The 14,134-nt window shown below is 34.7% G+C and overlaps 2 long non-coding RNA genes across 3 annotated transcripts in view; one reads left to right on the forward strand and one right to left on the reverse strand.

The window, feature by feature from the left end:
• Nucleotides 1–5,235: 5,235 nt before the first annotated feature.
• On the reverse strand, nt 5,236–8,846 carry LOC114138815 (uncharacterized). The gene is made up of 4 exons (XR_003594314.1): nt 8,709–8,846; nt 8,496–8,596; nt 6,339–6,521; nt 5,236–6,246 (listed from the first exon to the last, which is right to left on the reverse strand). It is a non-coding gene; the product is annotated as an uncharacterized LOC114138815 (long non-coding RNA).
• Nucleotides 8,847–8,919: 73 nt separating this feature from the next.
• Nucleotides 8,920–14,134, forward strand: part of LOC114138816 (uncharacterized) — a 43,095-nt gene continuing 37,880 nt past the window's right edge. Inside the window, exons 1-2 of one of the 2 annotated variants that reach the window (XR_003594316.1) lie at nt 8,920–9,273; nt 12,061–12,130. This is a non-coding gene — a long non-coding RNA (uncharacterized LOC114138816). The remainder of the gene's footprint in view (nt 9,274–12,060; nt 12,131–14,134) is intronic. The other variant, XR_003594315.1, reaches the window with a different exon arrangement.

Raw genomic sequence — 14,134 nt, forward strand, 5'->3', positions numbered from 1 at the left:
TCAAAGTGCTCTCTTATCTCAGGCTCTGCCTGTTACAGCAGCAAACACTGTCAAGAGTCTCACATGGATAAAAGTGCTGGGCACTCTCCACCTCCAGAAATATTTCGATGTCAGTAAATAATTCATCCCCCAATATTTTGTACTCTTTGAGAATTTTTGACGACGTGTGAATGCATCATGCCATGTTCCCTACAAAGAGACTGCTACTAAGAAAAAAGGTGACAAATGTAAAGATAGGCACAGCCAGTAATTATGTCGGGATCATGATAAAAATACTGCTTTTATTCTCTTCCGTCCACATGTCAATTTTTGGCTGTGGTCCAACTTTTGTGTTGATGGATTTCTACAAATATACTTTCATTAATTTAAAGCATATGTGTGTCTGTCTTTAAACTCTGCTCTACAGAATTTATAAAGAAAAATGCTCTGTGACATAATAAAATTATGTCACAAATGTAAGCATAATGAAAATATTTTTTTTAGATACACTGAAATTAATTAAAATACATCTTTATCAATGTACTAACTGTTATATTGTAGTTCAGCTGTATGGATTTGATATTTTACAGAAACACAGTGGCATTGCAAACAATCTTGAAATATATACAGCAGGATCCCTGTGATGTTCAAGCAGCAGTGGCCCCAAAGAGGAGAAAAAAAACATTGTTGATATGCTAGCCATGCATGTTTGTTTTTTTCAGTTTGAAGCCTTTCATAGCTGACTCTCTTGTTTTAGATATTTATGCATGCAATGGCCTACAAAGTTTTTATGGCTTTGCTTGTCTGTGTACACACATATCAATAGATATCTCTATCTATCTATCTATCTATCTATCTATCTATCTATCTATCTATCTATCTATCTATCTATCTATCTATCTATCTATCTATCTATCTATCTATCTATCTATCTATCTATCTATCTATCTATAAGTTTTGTCAGGGGTGTGAATTGTAATCTGTCAAAATGACAGACCGGTTTAACAGTCAAATACGGAAAATGTTCTTTTAATGCGACCCCTGATATATTGCTATGAAACAATTTAATTTTCCTTTTCAATAACAAAAGAAACTGTAGAATACTTGCATAATGATCTTTTACAATTTTATGATTCTACATTAAAATTCTAATTTAAATAAAGCAACCATTACAATAACATGATCAAAGTTCTGTGCATGCTTTAAGCCGATCAGGAAACTGTAACAATTCAATGCTTCACTGTTTCTGCCTACTATCCTGCACCTAGACATTACTGTCTGGTCATTAGCCATTTGTAAAAATACAAAAAATATTTCTTCATGTCCCTTGTAAAACTCATTTGAACGGTATGAAAAAAATCTCTATAAGAAAATAAAATCAAACACTTAGCCTTATTAGTTTTACTGACACTTTTCAATGTCAGCTTTTTCCTGCTGGACCATCATTACATTGTGATTAAGAGTAATAAGTATGATCATGTGACAACATTGCTTCAATAATCACTGCTTTCCACAAGAGACTGTGGTCAGTCTGGAAACTACATAAACTGCAAACTCAAAAGTATTAAGGGATTTGGTACAGTTAAGTAGCAATTTAGATTTCTTTTTTTCTGTTTTAATGCCAACAGTGACAGAGCTGTTTGCCTCTTGCAATCTTTTTTTTTTGCGTCATGTTCGTCCCCAGCTGTATTTTCCTTGGACACAGAGTTTGGCTATAAGGAGCAGTCAACGTGGGCCACACCATCCGCTAAATGTTTAACTTCCCTTTAGGAGTCATTCAAAACAAGAACGGGAACTTGTCTACTGGGAAATACCTCCGGATTAGGGGGGCTGAAAGATTGAAAAAGTAATTTGAAAAATAATGGGCTTTTTAATGACTAAACCTATGGGACACCCAGATGTGCTCTTTGTTAATTTTCACTAGTGTAATGTAAAATTCCAACTGCTTAATTACTCTAGGACACACAAAGCAACTGGTTTTTAACGAAGCAATTATGCGAACAGCTTCTATTGCATTGGCACGCCAGTCTCCATTCTCCTCTAGCTCCTTCCTTGATGAACTGCGCTACTTTTTGCTACGTTATCTGGCTTTTCATGTCTCCAGCAATGACAGAAATTCCAAAGTCTTTCCTCCGGTTATAGGTTTGTTTTGCTCCAGAGACCGGATCATTTTAATGTGTCCTACTTCTCTAACGGCATAAAGAAACATAATAAATTCATTATTACATTTCATAAATAAGAACAATATTTATCACCATTCTCAGCTTTCTCTTTGGGCTGCTCAACCTCCTGTTTCCATATAAGGTGCTGATCATCTCTGCTCTCCTGTTAGTTCCCCTTTTTCCCTTCCTGTCACCTTTCACCTACCATCTACCTCCAACATATCAGTGATGTTTAATTGCAGTTTTATAACCTTTTACACCATTTCAAGTTCAATGTCAAAATCACATTTATATCACATTTATTTTCTTTAGCTTCTCTGATTTAGCATTCATTTATAATTTTATAACCATAACTTATATCACATTTATTTTCTTCAGCTTCTCTGATCTATCATTCATTTATGATTTTATAACCATAACTTATTATTATGATCTTAATGTGAGTTATTACAGATGTTTTTCTGAAAAGAAACCAAGAATAATACATGATTCTAATTATTTACTACTAAAGTTACAGTTACTTGTTTTTCTTGTAAGTGTTCCCACAAATATAAGTATTATTACAAGTAAACCAATATTAATATAAGTATTTTACTTTGAATCTTATCAAATTACTCAAAATGTTTAGATTTAATTTTTTAAACTTTCATGCTTTAAAATAAGGAATAGTCTCAGCTATTTTTATAAATCTGCAGGCTGGAAACTTCCTCTTTTTCCAGGAAACCTGCTTTTCCTGTTTAATGACTCTCTCTGACTGACTATGATTTCTTATGATTAGATAGAAAAAAGTAGAATTAAAGCAAAGTTTGCATGAGACAAAAACAACACACACAACCAGATTTATTTTATTGACACTTAAGTCTACTGTTGGGCCTTGATGTCACTTGAGTGATTCATTTTAAAGATAACTTTATTTATTATTACTGTTAAACTAACTTTATTGACACTTAAGTCTACTGCTGGGCCTTGATGTCACTTGAGTGATTCATTTTAAAGATAACTTTATTTATTATTACTGTTAAACTAAAATCTCCAGCATGGGGAAGTGGGATGAGCTCGGATTTTCTTGACAGTCCCTCTGGTGCATGTTAAGGAAGTTGGAAACTGGGTAATTTAGACAAGGACTAAAACATGACATAAAAGATGATATTTTAGTGTTTCTTATTGCATACAGTCAGCCATTGCTTTTGAATTTATAGAGCCAAAATTTATGGTTCCTTTTATTTTGCAGTATCATCTTGTTTTTGTAAATATAGAAGCAGATTTATTTTTCCAGCCATAAGGAAAAATACTGGTAATATTAACCTTCTCTTCTCAGCCTCCCATGGGAGTAGCTATGGAGCAGCTGTTGGTAAATATTATACAATATTGCTAATTTAACAGTGAAAAACCAGATGTCTAAGATCAGTAATGATTAACATTGAGAACATTCACTAAACCAGTTCCATTTTTACAGAAGCTCTTACAAGAATACAAGGTGTCAGTCAGAATTCTATGGTGTAAAGATCACAGTGATTAGTATATTTGTGAATATGATCTTTAAGTGCAATTGTCATGTAATTTAACTTATAACAAGCTTTGTTCAGATGGACATACACTTTGCAGGAAATGAAGGGAATTGTATGGAAGCATAAAGATGTAGCAAAAGCAGAAATTCATTCTGTATTTGCTTGAGGTTTATAATTCATTTATATTCTTAACAATCAAGAAGAAATAGATTTATATTCAAATAGCAGCAACATCAAATAAATTAAAATTACATTACCATACCTTTGTTTTGCATCAATAGGAGTGTGAATATAACCCCTTTAATAAATTATACCAAGAATGCCACACTTCCAGGGAGAGATCATCATTTTTGCTTTATTTAATTTTAGCTTTTTTTTTTTTCTAAAACATGATCCCCAGGGCACAAAACGGAAGGAAGGAAAGAATGAACAATGAAGAAAAGAAAGAAAATCAAACTACCGCCACTCCAGACCATTTTCAAAAATTAAAATTCTTCCTTTGACATGCAAATGCTCAAACAATATTCTTCATGTTGAATCTAAATTGCAAATGTACATAGTATATAAGCCCAGCATGTCCCTTTCAAGACATGAACCTGATGGTGTTGATCAAAGAGCCCAGCCTTGAGACACTGGGGAGTTGTTAAGACGCATGAAATATGGCTATTTCTTCTACTTGCTCCACTCAAACAACACAACCCCCCCTAAAAAAGCAAGCGTGTAACAAACAAGCACACAAAATTGTCAAAGTCCAACAGTAAAAAATGATCAAGATTATATACCGTAGTTGTGCCTGTATGAGACAGAAAAGAAATTCAGTCTGATCAAGAGAATTGCTAAAAACTTAATTCAAACAATCCTTTTAGATTCAGGAGGTGTTTCCATGACAGCAGGCTACTTCTTTTGATCCCATGTAGTGTAGCACCTTGATACACCAACTATATGGATTAATAGCACTAGTTACAACCCAGCCTTTGGCCCCCTGTATCTATGTTAATAGAGCCTATCCATTCCTGTCAGCTACTGGGGACATATGGAATTGCAGAGGTGTCCGTGTATCCACAGAGCAAATCATAAACCCTTGGATGTCACTTGAGCTGAATGGCTGCAATTTTCATGTAAAACTAAAAATATTGTGGTGAAATCTATCAAACACAGCCAGATGATTTTTCTTTCACTTTTTTTCTTTGCCTTTAGACTGGGGGGATGGGGCAATTCTCAGTATAGGTCGCTTGTCTTCATTTTAAGGTAGGCGGCCGACGCACACAAACCTGCACCTGCACTCACAAACACGGGCCTTTTGAAGTTCAATCTGACTGACGCAAACATTTGTCTCTATGTGCTGTCCACAAAGGAGCAATGTGTTGCAAAAGAAAGTCTATGCTCCTGCCATAATTGATCATGTCACAGTCTCTTCATTTGGTGGAGTTGAACATTTGCCAAAAAACATTGTGCACACAAAAGCTATCGGTGACTAAAAAAACTTAATGCACATGACATCTTTTGAGAACAGTGCATTCTTTGTCACTGACATGCCTGCTGCTTCTATTTCTCCATTTTGGTTTAATTTGAAAAGCGTCCAAACATTTCACTTACTTACTTTATTTAATTTATCTGTACCAAATATCTGATACCAAACAATAATAAGAGATTTACATGTGATGATTGACCGTAGGTAGAACCAATTTATATCAGCAGTTCCTAAGCAGCTTGATGTTAAAAAAAATAATACAAATACAAATCCTGGCGGTTAATCCCACATTCACCCATTCAGACACACCCAACTAACAACCTGCATATTATATATATATCCTCCTTCTATGATGTAGAATTTAAATACATGTTTTCAAAATGCTCAGCTCTAAATTTATGCCAATTAAAATATTCAGCTGTGAAGACTTTGAAGCTGCTAGACTTCTGGTCAGTAGATAGCTACTGTATGTTTCTTAAGAGCTCTGTTGAACAGTAAGTAGAAGTATTGCTATGACAGAGTAGATTAATGCAGCATTTAACATAGGACATCATCGATGAGAACTATCCTCAAATTTAATTTGATCATTTATCATAGCAGTTCAGCAAAGTTTGACATGGATTTTTTTTTGTTCACTTTCTGAGAAGACAAAAGAGCCTGGTGTTAACAAAGTGACTGGGACAAAACACAACATCTTTGTATCCTTTGCTAAAAGGTTCAAAAAACAGAAATGCCAGTTGGGGATTGCTTTCAAGTAATGTGAGTAATCTGACAGCTTCCATCATGAGAAGCTAACTCCTGCGGTGCTAATGGCACACCACATCTAACAAAATCCCAATTAAAATGGTAACATTAATACACTTCAAGGCTGGTACAGTTCAGCATCCTGACAGAAAGAAGAAGGACCCTTGAAATAAAAAAGTTGAAGACAATCTTCACCTCTGTCAAGTTGCATATTTCTTCCTCTGTAGCTAATAATGACAAGCTTGCTCTTTGATGCAGGCGAGACAGTTTTTCATTTTCTGCTACCTTCAGATTCCAGGTATTTAATCCTCACTGGAAATGCCAAGCTTTGAGGATGTTACCCCAACTGTTCTTCAGGGTTCAGTGCCTAGGGAGAGCAGAGCTAATGTGAAAAGCAAAGTGTTAGAAATTATTTCCTTTCGTGTTGTTTGGGCTTTAGCTCTTGTTTTTTCTGAAAAGTCGGATGTTGCTAACCTCTCGGTCTGAACGTGACTGAAAGCTACAGCCAGGCTGTGAGGAGAATCCAGAATGAGGCTGACCCTCATCCTCTGCTGTGATTAAGGAGGTGGGCAGTTGTTGGAAGACGTAAACATATCAGTGAGTGGCCATCAGACTTGTTCATGCCCCCACACGGTGTGAGCGCGCAACCATTAACACCTGCATTCAGAGAAGGAAATCGGTCACTTCATGCACATAAACACAGCACACAAAGAGAGAACTGAAAAGATGAGTTTTGCACAACCCTGTCTACATGCCCTCTAAAGAAAATGTTGATTTTCTGCTATTGAAAAAACATTGTTGAATCTATATCTAAATATAAATATTTATATATATATCTAATATATACATATATATATATATAAATATTTATATCTAATATATACATACATATATAAAAATATTTATATTTTTAAATACAGTATTGTTGGTCTCTCAGGTTACTACTTTTAAAGTGGCAGAGGGCGCCCTGTGTCCTCTCCTCTCCTGGGGCCCTGAACCAGGATTGACTGAGCCAGATAATGGGACAAGGAATTTCAGTTCTTCTATGCATCACTTGAAGACAGGAGTTCTTTGCTGCTGTTTGGCTTGTAGTTATTGAGAGCAGCCTGTGTTATATGCACTGTAAGGCAACATCTGTGAATCTGCTGGACAACTGAAACTCACGGAGACATCTGTTGGTACATGGAAAAACCAATGGGACAGATCTGTTAATCTGTCATCAAACCACAATTAATTTAGGTGACTTAGGACTCAACAATGCCTTCGAGACATACCAGATTTTTGCAAATGAATGTACAATGAGTAATTTGAATTTGAGTTCCCTGAAATAGCTGTGATGATTAAAACTACAATCTGTCATATCCATACAGCCTTTTTTTGTGCAAAACTTATTTTGTGTCACCTCCTGGTTTCCTTCCTCTGTGCCTGGTAATGAAAAAGTTATTTCTTTATACACTTTAAAGTGATTTGAGAAAATACTGCAAAGTTCAAGTCAGTTTAAAACATGCATATCATTTCAGAGTTAAATTTGGCAAACGTTAAACTTTTTTCATACTTTAAAAGGCTTCCCATCCTGTCCTATAAAAAGATTTACAATTAGCGCGTCAATCGCTACCATATTGCCAAATTACATTTATAATGATGGCTCAATCAACCCCATCTGCCCACTGTAATGGACAATGAGGCTATGATTTAGGAGCTATAATTGGTTTCCAGCAGCGTCTAGTGTCAATTTTTCTGTTCTGCGGTAGCCTCTGTGTACGGTTTGAGGACAGGGCTGCTTGTCGCAAGTGCAGGCTTGACTGGACAGGGAAGAAGATATCCGCGGAGACACAGCAGCTCCTCTGGCACAGCTCTCTGTCTGTAATGGCCTAAATTCACAGGCTCTTGATGAAAGGTTTTACATGGGAACTCCAAAGGCTAATTGGCCCATGGAGATCAAGCTTATTGTTAGTTCTGCATGGCTTCCAGCAGCCATAGCTGCCATATGAGTGCCTGATCACCACAGGGCTCCACACCTGACTAAACAAAAGAATAGTTTCAATAATTCTTTAAAGTGTCTCATATCTTTAATATGTATTTTTCCTGCTCTATTTATTTCTGTCATTCTATTTCTTTTCTAAGTTCATAAAAGTTTGAAAATCAGTGTATAAAAGTTGATTAAATTTGGCTTAAATTTAATCCAAATCATCCTTGAAGACCTCATTATTAATCACTCATTGCCACTTAAGCCTATCTGTAAGGTCAGTCCAGATGTCCATGCTTTCAGTAATAAAGTAAATACAGAAAAGCATGGACTGCCAAGCTATAATTAATCAAATGTAAACAATGGGAGTTATTACAAGAGACTGTTTCTTTTGTATTGTATATTTTTATATATGTTTTCTGCATTTTTCTACAGCTGTATAAGAGCTAATTAGTGCCAAAAACAATGACATGATGTGAATGGTTGGATAAAAGGCCAGAAAGAAGCTTTATAGCCTCTATGTTCTGTGACTCAGAAACAGTGAAATACCCTCGAGGTTTGTGTTTGGATCCCTGAAGGTATAAAACCCAGCCACAATATCAAAGGTTGGCAAAATGTCAACGAGCTTTAGAATTTTTGTATGTCATTTTGATTTGAATATCCACCTGATTCGTCCAGGATGATATGGCTTACAAGCGCCATGGGGCTCTCATCTTACCTGCGTGAACTCTGGGTCTGACTTGGGGAAAAAAGGACGTTGCTTCATCTGAGAAGAATAAAACAGGGTTAGGTTTTAAAACAATTTCCTGAGCTTCAAACACTTCACACTACTGTTCAATGCTTCATCTAAAAAAGAAAAGGCTATGGCACAAACCTACCAACACATGGCTGTCTACTTAAACTGACAGGCATGGAAAGCATTAATCATAGAAACAGCCTTGTGACCCTTGGTATTTTTTTTTAAAGAAAATGCTCAGGCGAGTTGTTGTTTGTTGACAAAAAAGCTATTAGTGATGCACTCCACTTGCCTTTGCACAGCGAGAAGAAGCTCCTTATTGAAAGGAAGCCACAACATGTCCAGGCCACATATATGACAACATAAACAAGTAGAAAAAGGTGCTCTGGGAGGCAAGGAAGATAATGAAAAAGAGAAGAGGGAAAAAAAGAAAGAAAAGAAATGAAGTGAAAAGAATGGGGGAGAAAATAAAGTAAAGACATGACGCACTAGCTGTAAGGAATGGACAATCAGACGAAAACATGGCGGAAAAGTGATTGTACTACACGGACCATAAAGAGGGACGGACAATGACGAAAAAATGAGAAGCGGCAGATAAGGTACCACAAAGCAAAGGGGAATTTTGTATCACTTTTGAACAATGATCTGTTTGTGTGGCGGGCCTGTGCGGAGCTGGATGCATCTACAAACAAGCAGAGAGGCAGCCGGTAAGGCAGACACTGTATTATTGTGAGATCCTACTGCTGATTGCCTACATTCTGGATTAGCATTAGCCTAGCCAGCGGCTCGTTAACGCCTGTGTGGTCGGCTAAATCTGAATTTAAATCATATTGTAGTTGTGAAATCGATCATATTCTTTTGTAATTTGGATGGTTGGAACAAGTATTTTATTGTAATTTTTTTTGTCATAATTTAATGTATTTGTAATATTTTATAAAATAAGCTTAAGTAGTACAATGAAAAATCTGCAGAACGTGCCAGTACTTTTTACCCAAATAAGAATCATTGACAGAATAATCGATTATTAAAATAGTTGTTAAAGCCCTAATAGGTATGAATAAGCTTAAGTGTTTAATTTATCTATCAATACAGGTATTGAGAAGGAAGGCATGAGTAAAAATAATTTCAAATTATGTGAAGGCCTGAAGCAAATTACTTTTGTTAGACACTAGTAAAAATTGTTTGTAACACATATTATTAACTACTATTGACCAGGTGTTTACAGTAGCTGACTGCAAAATGTATGAACCACTTTCCCATAAAAATTGATAGTGTGTTTATTTTGTGATGTAAAAATGGCAAGCTAAAATTCTTTAAAAAAAGCAGGTAAAGCATAATTTTCAATTATTGAGCATAAATTAGGACTGCTGCCAGGTAAATGTAACTTGTTACAAATTAATGATATTTTGTTATTTTCATATGCACGTTGGTTGGTCAGAAGACTTGCAAGAGACATGAGAGCAATTTGGTACCTCATTACATGATAGGGCTCCAGACATTCTGCAGGACGGGAAGTGTATAGTCTGTTTTTAACTATTGATGACTCACTCCCTAGCCCATTGATACATGCATAATTTAATAAGCACTGCTCTACAACAGAGCAGTGCTTATTTGATATTTGATCATTAATATTTATTACAAATGTTCCTTGAAATGGGTAAGGAAAGGTCTTAAAGATATCATGTAATGCATGAGTGGTAGCACTTGTTTTTTCTTATAGTGCAAACTCATTTGCTTATCTGGTTTTTGGCTTACAACAAAAACACAAGAATCTGGAATTTTTTTTTCTTTGCATGTATGTATTTTTCCACTTTCTTACAAAAATTCTGTATAGGACAGGATAAGTTTTTGAAAAGCACGATATGGACTAGTCCCATCTAAGTCCCAGTTGTCTGTTCTCATTCATATTTGCTTGATTTTTATCAACAGTTGATAAAAGCAGCTGGACCTGGACATCCCAAATTAAACTGAAGGCTGTAGAACAGAGAACAGAAACTGTCAACAAATACCATTATCTATACCCCCGTAGTACATTCAAGTACAGTTAAAAAGTCAGACAGAATTACATATTTATTTGCCTCTGCCAACTTTAGACACATCTATAATAAGACACTGTTACATAAATCTGCCATCTGAAGTTGAATTATAATTTAAAGCTATTTTAAAAGCATTTTTTTTCCAAACCAAAAAATTACATTCAACACAGTATGCAAGTGAATACTCATTAAGTCCAGCTAATTAATGACCTAATTGGTACTTACTGAACAATAGTGCCTGAAAATTAGTTGAACCTGATTGAATGGGCACATTAAATTAACACTTTAATGTAGCATAAGGGATTAGGGTTCAAAAACAACCTATTCAATATTATATTAAGAAGTGATTTTTCATCTTAATTTCACAGCCATCTTATTAATGAGTGCAAAGAATGACCTACATTCAAGGCTGAACAACACAATTTTTGGGAGTTCGGATTATCCCCTGAATTTTGAAAGTATAATAACTCTGTCTTTGTACCATTGTATAATTGGTTTGCAGCTGTTTTTAGGTTCTTAAAGACAATGGCATTTCTTAATAGTTTATAGTTTAATACCAAACTGGTAGCCTCTCTGTTATAAGAAAAACTTATTTTGATTTACATGACAGAGTCATGTAAGTCTGTTATGCATGTTTTCAGGCAGCCCGCATCCAAATGTCAGCTAATACGCATGAAGTGCTTCCCTAGCGTCAACAGCAAATTATCTATCTTGTTAACTAATTACCTGAACATGTCAAAAAAGTTGTTGCTGGTTGGAGGTAAAGTGGCTTCATTCATCTTCATCTTTGCGCGCTGTGTGCAGAGATGCAGCTGACGCCTGCTAATGCTGCTGCAGGGAAACTGACTTTCAGTTCATCAAAACTACGCTCCACAAATGTTACATTTAGTTCTCTCTTTCTTTTCATCATATATCTCCAGTCCTATATTTAAGAAGACTAAAGCTAAATCATTTACATTTTCAGTCATAGATCTACAAACCTGGTTTGTTTTGCTTTTGGACTTAAAGTAAAATATTCAGCTGTGTTCATGGACTTAAAGTTTTGATTAATAATGACAGCCAAATATGTGCTCATATTCTCAAAGGTAATTTGTGTTCTCTTAGATCATTGTACAAGAAGAAAATGTGTATGAATTTGGCAAAAATTAATTGATAACTTATTGAAATAATATTTTCTTTTTATATTTTTAGTTCTTAATGTGACTAATCACTGTTTAATTTTTTTAGTTGACAAAACAGTACTATCGGGAGACAAAACATGTTACATTTTATATTTAAGTGTTATACAAAATTGTTAAACAGAATAAACACTTGTAATAAACACCACTGTTTATTACAAGTGTTTATTCTGTTTAAGATTTTTTTTCCTTTGGAATAATTACATTTATATTGATCTATTTATTTACAGCAATGTGGGTTTTTATATAACAAGTGATGTTTCTTTTATGAAACTTGCAGGGCTATGGGGAAAGCTTATCATTTTTTGATAATTGCTGGAGAAGATAGATTGATCTACTCTTGGAATCAGGTAATTAATCTTATTAAGTCATGACTAATAATTATTAATTTTATTTTGCAATTAGGCTTTTATCAAGAAAATGTTGAACAAAATCTTGAAACTGCACATTTCAATCTATCTGACACCCAAAAATAAAACCACCATAGGATTATATCAGTTGTTTTTGCTCGGTGGAAAGCACACAATTGGTACTCTATCTGATGGGAAAGCATGTTCAGTGATTAACTGATTCCCCACTACTGGTTCCCATTTCCGTGCAGATAAAAAGGTCTGGTCGACCTATTTCCCTCTTGTAGATGGAATAAAATATTATGTCTTTTAATGGATAGCCCTATTTTAATCTCCCATATTAATACTTTAGTATGCAGGATATTATTGTTCTGTACCAATGACTATAATTAGTTTTGTTTAATAATCTCCGTCAATCCTAAAATTGCTCACTTGCTTTTTGCATGGAGGGTCATTAATTTACAGTCTTCACAGCAGGGTGGGATGAAAACTGCCCATGAACAGGTTAAGTGATTAGCTAGTTACGTGTGAGAGAAAAGAAACATGCACTTTGCATGTTTCTTTTTAACAAGCTACATGCAGTGTTATAATGTGGGCTAGAAATCTGACTCCTTTGAAATAAAAAATCATGAGCAATTGATTGATTTACTTTTTCCTCTTTGTCATTTAATTAAAAATTAAATCTGTTTCTCTACTGGTTTCATCAAGGATTGGTTCACTTTTAAAAAAGCAGATTAAAAATGCAAAGAAGTCGTTTTAAGTTTAGAGTTTGAGGAGAGACAGGAATATCATGAAAAACTCATCTGGGTCTGTCATTTCAATGTTAATTTATTTTCTTATGTTCCTCCTATTTACTCCTAGCAAAACAGGCATTACATTTGTGGTATCATGGGGTTAAGATAATCTGAGTGCAGCATTCATGTCAGAGGCTCTAAAAACCATTGTAGCAACCGATAGGTCCGGTGAATTACATTTTAGCATTGACACTTGATAATCCCATGAACTAAAATTGATCAGTTGCATATCAATAAAAATAAACCTCTAGTGTAAATTCCTTGAATCAACCAGGTAACTGTGATTTCACACATGAACAACAGTAAATTATTGTGGAAATTTCTTTCTTTTGAGATTCACAAAACGGGCCTGTTTAATGGAAAATGAATGAATATACAGGAAGGAATCACTAGCAGAATCAATAAATCTATTAAAAGTAATTCCAATCCATTTAAGTATATATACAGAGTATTATCAACTACATAAAAGTATAATTTTGTAAGAAGCTCTATTGTGGTGTTTTGCTTTTGTAAAGTTTAAACTCACAGGCTACGCGCAAAATTAGAAACTCCACATAGCTACTTCAGTACAGAAAAAGGTTTATATGAAAAAAAAGAACATTTGTTAAAGGAAGAATAAAGTCACATGTTGTCTCAAGAAATTTTAATTCCATTCATTTTCAAAACCAACTTGATCAGAATTATTTTAATTTAATTCAATCAAATACAAAGCCAGTTAAATACAGCCCCATTTAAAACAAGTTGTTCTACATTGAATTCAGAATCATTTGGTTATAGATTATACAAATTAGAAGCTATATTTAATCTGTTTAATTTAATCAACCATTTGAAATTCAACTGTGTTGCAATAGTGTGCAATATTTTCCTTTCAATTTGAATTTTCTTTTTCATATGGGCTGTTATTTCAGATTTAGCCATTTTTCATTTTTAACTATTTCCTGCAAGCCTGTTGAACATGAATCTAATATTTCAGTATTCCTAAGCGTATATTTCCATGCTGGTTCCTCTTAAAGGGGTTATTGTTTCTCCTAGTGTTTTTTGTTTTTTTTATTATTATTATTTTATAAACTTTTTCTGGCTCTAGTGGCGTTCATGTGACAGTGGCCAGACAGGAAAGTGTGTTGTGAGGGAGAGGGAAGACATGCAGCAAAGGGCATCGGACTGTAACCCGAACTTATGACGGCCTTGTCCTACTCTACTTTTAAACTGA

The sequence above is a fragment of the Xiphophorus couchianus genome, chromosome 23 (assembly GCF_001444195.1).
Source record: "Xiphophorus couchianus chromosome 23, X_couchianus-1.0, whole genome shotgun sequence".
In the NCBI taxonomy this organism is placed as follows: Eukaryota; Metazoa; Chordata; class Actinopteri; order Cyprinodontiformes; family Poeciliidae; genus Xiphophorus; species Xiphophorus couchianus.